Source organism: Canis lupus, chromosome 12, assembly GCF_003254725.2.
Source record: "Canis lupus dingo isolate Sandy chromosome 12, ASM325472v2, whole genome shotgun sequence".
Lineage (NCBI taxonomy): Eukaryota > Metazoa > Chordata > Mammalia > Carnivora > Canidae > Canis > Canis lupus.
This window is the reverse complement of record NC_064254.1, coordinates 5,131,171-5,137,048: the sequence shown is the minus strand read 5'-3', so window position 1 is coordinate 5,137,048 and position 5,878 is coordinate 5,131,171. Positions and strand designations below refer to the sequence as shown.

General features: G+C 41.1%; 2 pseudogenes; both read right to left on the bottom strand.

Annotated features, from left to right (window-relative positions):
* Positions 1-428: 428 nt before the first annotated feature.
* LOC112641191 (peptidyl-prolyl cis-trans isomerase A-like) lies at positions 429-910 on the bottom strand (annotated as a pseudogene).
* Positions 911-2,546: 1,636 nt separating this feature from the next.
* LOC125752307 (suppressor of cytokine signaling 5-like) lies at positions 2,547-3,650 on the bottom strand (annotated as a pseudogene).
* Between the last annotated feature and the right edge of the window lie 2,228 nt (positions 3,651-5,878).

Below are 5,878 nucleotides of genomic sequence, written 5' to 3'. Positions count from 1 at the left end.
AGTCCCGAGATGGAGCCCTGAGGAGGGCTTGCCTGCTTGTCCCTTTCCCTCTGCCCCCTGTCGCCCTGCTCCTTTGTCTCTCTCTCTCTCATAAATAAATAAAATCTTAAAATCAAAAGTCACACACAGGATTACATTGCAGCAGCTATCCCAAATGTCTGGGATTTTTGTGTGTCTTGTGATTGTTGTTTAGTTTAGTTTTTTTTTTTTTTTTTTTTTTTTGTCATTTAGTTTTTATTTCACAATTATAAACTTAACTCTGCAATCCAGCTAGACTTGGAGGGGAGTAAGGAAAATATGGAATCCATAAAACTGCATTAAAAGCACAAAGATTATAGGATATTTCAAGTAGATGAGAGTGAAAGGGTGCTCTCTTAAGCCACAGAAGGAATGGTCTGGCAGCTTAGGTAAAGCACAAGTCAAATTTATTAGATTTGTCCACAGTCAGCAATGGTGATCTTCTTGCTGGTCTTGCCATTCCTGGACCCAAAGTGCTCCATGACTTCGATGATATTCCTGCCCTCTTTTGTCTTGCCAAAGATCACATGCTAGCCATCCAACCCAGTTGGTATTGGTAGTGCAGATGAAAAACTGGAAAGCTTTTGTGCTGGGTCCAGCATTTGGCATGGACAAGATGCCAGGACCTGTGTGCTTCAGGATGAAATTCTCATCATCAAATTTCTCCCTATAGATGGACTTGTTGCCAGTGCCATTATGGTGTGCGAAATCACCACCCTGGCATAGAAATCCTAGAATAATCCTGTGAAAGCAGGAAACTATAATAAAACTCTTTTTCCCCAGTGCTCAGGGCATGAAAGTTCTCTGCTGTTTTTGGAACTTTGTCTGCAAACAGCTCAAAGGAGACAGGACCCAAGGGCTCACCCTCACCAGCAATGTCAAAGAACACCATGGATTCTTGGGGTTGATCAAGGTTGGTTGGTGTGGATGGCTCCAAGGCAGCAGTGTCTACAAGGTTCCAAATGTCTGTTTTAAATTTTTTTTTATTTATTTATGATAGTCACACACAGAGAGAGAGAGGCAGAGACACAGGCAGAGGGAGAAGCAGGCTCCATGCACCAGGAGCCCGACGTGGGATTCAATCCCGGGTATCCAGGATCACGCCCTGGGCCAAAGGCAGGCGCCAAACCGCTGCGCCACCCAGGGATCCCTCAAATGTCTGTTTTAAATTAAAGCACCCATTAAACTATTAATACCTAACCTATAAATACAATTTTATTACCAACTTTATAAATCTGAAATTTTAGAACTATTATTTTTAAGACCTGGCTTATAAACAGTATCTTTTGCAGAAGAGACAAAGAAACTGAATATAAACTATATCAACATGTAAGTGAATTCTACTATGCCCTTGGGGCCAGAAAATTGCATTTTTTTTGTAAAAGGAAGATAGTTATTATTTTTTGGACTTCCTAAGTTTAATTTACAGAACTACAAGCATTTCTGCTTTGAGAAATTTATAGAAAAATTCTTTTAAAAAAACCCCTAAACATTAGGCATACTGGTGAAATACTCATCTAATATTAATAATTCACTCTTCAGTAAGAAGTAGAATTCCTCATAGCAAATGCCCCAGAGTTGCCTCACTCAATTACCACAGACATTAAAAACCAAACTGTTAGCTAAATCAGCAAAATAGGGATCCCTGGGTGGCGCAGCGGTTTGGCGCCTGCCTTTGGCCCAGGGCGCGATCCTGGAGACCCGGGATCGAATCCCACATCGGGCTCCCGGTGCATGGAGCCTGTTTCTCCCTCTGCCTGTGTCTCTGCCTCTCTCGCTCTCTCTGTGTGACTATCATAAAAAAAAAAAAAAAAAAAAAAATCAGCAAAATATTTTTGTAACCTTACTGAACACCTGTACCTGTAGCTTTATCCTCTGCTGTCTCAATAGGCACCACATTTATCTAAGTAACAACAGATCACATCTGACAGATACTAACACTAAGCTTGTATACTGTCCTGAAAAAGCCTAAAGGTGACATGTGTGCTTGCTGTAGGTATACTGTCCGATGCACATAAAAGCAGATCTAGTTAATGCCCTTTGAGAACAGGAGAGTTCTCTCTTAACTCTTTGTTAAGTGGCACACTCTTAACTTTTTGTTTATAACGATATTTAAAAAGAAAAAAGATTTATTTATTTATTTGAAAGACAGTATAAGCAGGGGTGGGGCCAAGGGAGAGGGAGAGAGACTCCCCAGCAGACTCTGTGCTCAGTGCAGAGCCTGATAGAGAGTTCAGTCCCAGGGCCCTGACTGAGATCAGGATGTGAGCTGAAACCAAGAGTCTGACACCCAGCCGACTGGGTACCCCAGGTACCCTTATAATTACCCTCTTTTTTTTTAAGATTTTTAATTTATTTATTCATAGAGACATACAGAGAGAGAGAGAAAGGCAGAGACACAGGCAGAGGGAGAAGCGGGCTCCATGCAGGGAGCCTGATGTGGGACTCCATCCTGGGTCTCCAGGATCACACCCCAGGCTGCGGGCGGCGCTAAACCTCTGTGCCACCGGGGCTGCCCTAATTACACTCTAAAAATTCTGCACCATTGATGGTAAAGGAAGCCCATCAATTCCATTATATGCAGTGCATCTGCAGATTATTGAATGGCGGATATATTGCAGACTAAAAGGGAAAGTCGTCTAGTGATATAGTAAGCAATGGTTCAAAATATATGCAAGAACTGGGATCTTTTTAATGTTCCAAAAGCCCTGTTACAGCAGAGGAGTGAAATACACACAGGTCATGGACATCAAAACTAAAGTTTGTGGTTCTACTGTTCAATTTGGGCACGAAGGGATCTGCAGTGGCAAAGGAAGCTCACAGAGGAGAGATAGTCCTCTTGGGCAGAGTCCCTGAGCAAAAATGTGCCTGCAGCTCTCCCTTCAAGAAAGGCTTCTGTTTTCTTGATTACCTGGAATCAGAAGCAAATCAGACATGAGGCTGTGTATGTAATCAATCTGTGGATAGACTTCCCAAGCTCCCAGTCCGCTACCGTGGGCATAGTTGTCTCCAGATACCTGATGTTGCTTCTGCCTACGTGACTGCAAACACAGGGTGGTTGTGTCCTCTTCTGAGTCACAATTAGTTTATGAAATGGCAAAATTATCCCTGCTTATTTCAGGCAATCCATGAGCTAACTTTGGTCCTAGTTAATACAAGTTAACCTGTGCAGTGGCTTCAATGTATGTACATTGCAATGTATGTGCAATGGGAGAGGTGTCAACCCCATCTGCAATACTAGGTCATCTTCTCCCTCTAAGCTTATCTTCTTTATCTTCTGTAGAAGCCAAATATGGATCAAGTGTATCAAAAAATGTTGAATGTGGTTTCTCAGGGCCTCTATACTATGTAATCAAATGCCATTTTGGAACTAAATCTGAGCCAGCAGGAAAAGGGCGGTTTGCAAGGATTAATTCAGACAGGTGTATTTTTCTTTCATTAAAAAAAAGGAGGGGAGGGGGAGAAAAGGGCTTTAACTGCTTGTAAATTCTCATGGAAAAACACAAACTCACAGTATCCTGCAACCTTTGTCCCAGAGACTGACTTCCCTTCAGGGGTTCAAACAAAGGGACATAATGAAATACTGATGTCTGAATTAGAAAGTAAATAACTTTAATGACCAGGTAACACATCTTTTTGCAATTCAGATGGTTTCCCATTATTTGATTTTGACAAAATTGAATAAACACCTCCAGGAAAAAAAAAAAAAAAAAAAACACCTCCAGGAATTGTCAGGTGATGAGTGATTAAAACAAGCTTTGGTGATGATTACTGAAGGGTTTTGGCAAATTATTTGGAAGGAGTTCCAAAAGAACACCAAGAACTATATTACTGTAGCAAAACCCTTTTGGTTCCCATCCACTTGTTTTATATGGGCCAGTTTTCTTGGCCATTACGAAAGAAAGAAAGAAAGAAAGAAAGAAAGAAAGAAAGAAAGAAAGAAAGAAAGAAAGAAAGAAAGGAAGGAAGGAAGGAAGGAAGGGAATGATGCAGGACTCTTGGAGAAAAATCACCCACCATTCTAATGAGATGCATTTGCAATAAAATTCCATGTATCAAAAAATTATGCTATACATTATTTTGATTAATCCTGCAATAAGAATACTTGTAATAGGTAAGAAAGTGTTTTTTTGTTGTTGTTGTTGTTGTTGTTCTTGGTAAGAAAGTTTTTAAAAGATTTTATTTTATTTTTTTTTAAAGATTATTTGTTTATTTATTTATTTTTAAAGATTTTATTTATTTATTCATGAGAGACACAGAGAGAGAGGCAGGCAGAGTCATAGGCAGAGGGAGAAGCAGGCTCCATGCAGGGAGCCCGATGTGGGACTCGATCCTGGGTCTCCAGGATCACGCCCTGGGCGGAAGGCTGATGCTCAACTGCTGAGCCACCCAGGCGTCCCTAAAAGAGTTTTTAAAAGAAAGTTTTTAAAAGATTATGATCTCAGGAAACGTTTTTAATTTTTTTTTTTTTTTTAATGATTGGCATACAGTGAGAGAGAGAGAGAGAGAGGCAGAGACACAGGCAGAGGGAGAAGCAGGCTCCATGCACCGGGAGCCCGACGTGGGACTCGATTCCGGGTCTCCAGGATTGCGCCCTGGGCCAAAGGTAGGCGCTAGACCGCTGCGTCACCCAGGCATCCCTTTTTTTTTTTTTTAAAGATTTTATTTATTTACTCAGGAGAGAGAGAGAGGGGCAGAGACACAGACAGAGGGAGAAGCAGGCTCCATGCAAGGAGCCCGATGTGGGACTCGATCCAGGGACTCCAGGATCACGCCCCAGGCCAAAGGCAGGTACTAAACCTCTGAGCCACCCAGGGATCCCAAAAATTAAATTTCAATGTAAATGCGCATTTATGTGTTAGAGAAGTATGACAGGATGATCAATAAAGACTTTTTTTTTTCATCATAAGTCAACTGGACTTTATTTCCAACTCCAATATTTTGCAGTTATTTTCTTGCCCAGGTGAGATTTTATTCCTGTCTCATACCTTCTTTTTTAATTTAAATTCATTTCATTAACATATAATGTATTATTGGTTTAAGAAGGTCAGTGATTCATTAGTTGCATACAATACCCATTGCTCATTACATCACAGGCCCTCCTTAAAGCCTGTCACCATGTTACCCCATCTCCCCACCCCTTTCCCCTCCAGCAAGCCTCAGTTTGTTTCCTAGAGTTAAGAATCTCCTATAGGGAGGCGCCTGGGTGACTCAGTGGCTGAGCATCTACCTTCAGCTCTGGTGGTGATCCTGGGGTCAGGTGATTGAGTCCCACATTGGACTCCCGCAGGGAGCCTGCTTCTCCCTGTGTCTAGGTCTCTGCCTCTCTCTCTCTCTCTCTCTCTCTCTCTCTCATGAATAAATAATTAAAATCTTTAAAAAAAAAAAAAAGTGTCTTATGGTTTGTCTCCCTCTCTCATTTGCTCTGGTTTTATTTTTCCCCCCTTTTCCCATGATCCTCTGTTTTGTTTCTTAAATTCTACATGAGTGAGATCTTATAATAGTTGTCTTTTTCTAATTGATTTATTTCCCTTAGCATAATATCCTCTAATTCCATCTAAGTCATTGCAAATGGCAAGATCTCATTCTTTCTGATGGCTGAGTAGTATTCCAGTGTGTGTGCATGTGTCTATGTATGTTTGTGTGTATCTTTATCTATTGACCTGTTGATGGCCATCTGGGGTCTCCATATAGCTATTGTGGACATTACTGCTATAAACATTGGGGTGCAGGTACCCCTTTAGATCACTACATTTGTATCTTTGGGGTAAATACCTAGTAGTGGAATTGCTGTATCATAGGGGAGCTCTATTCTCAACTTTCAATAAAGACTTTAAAGTATAAAATTATATGACTTTAG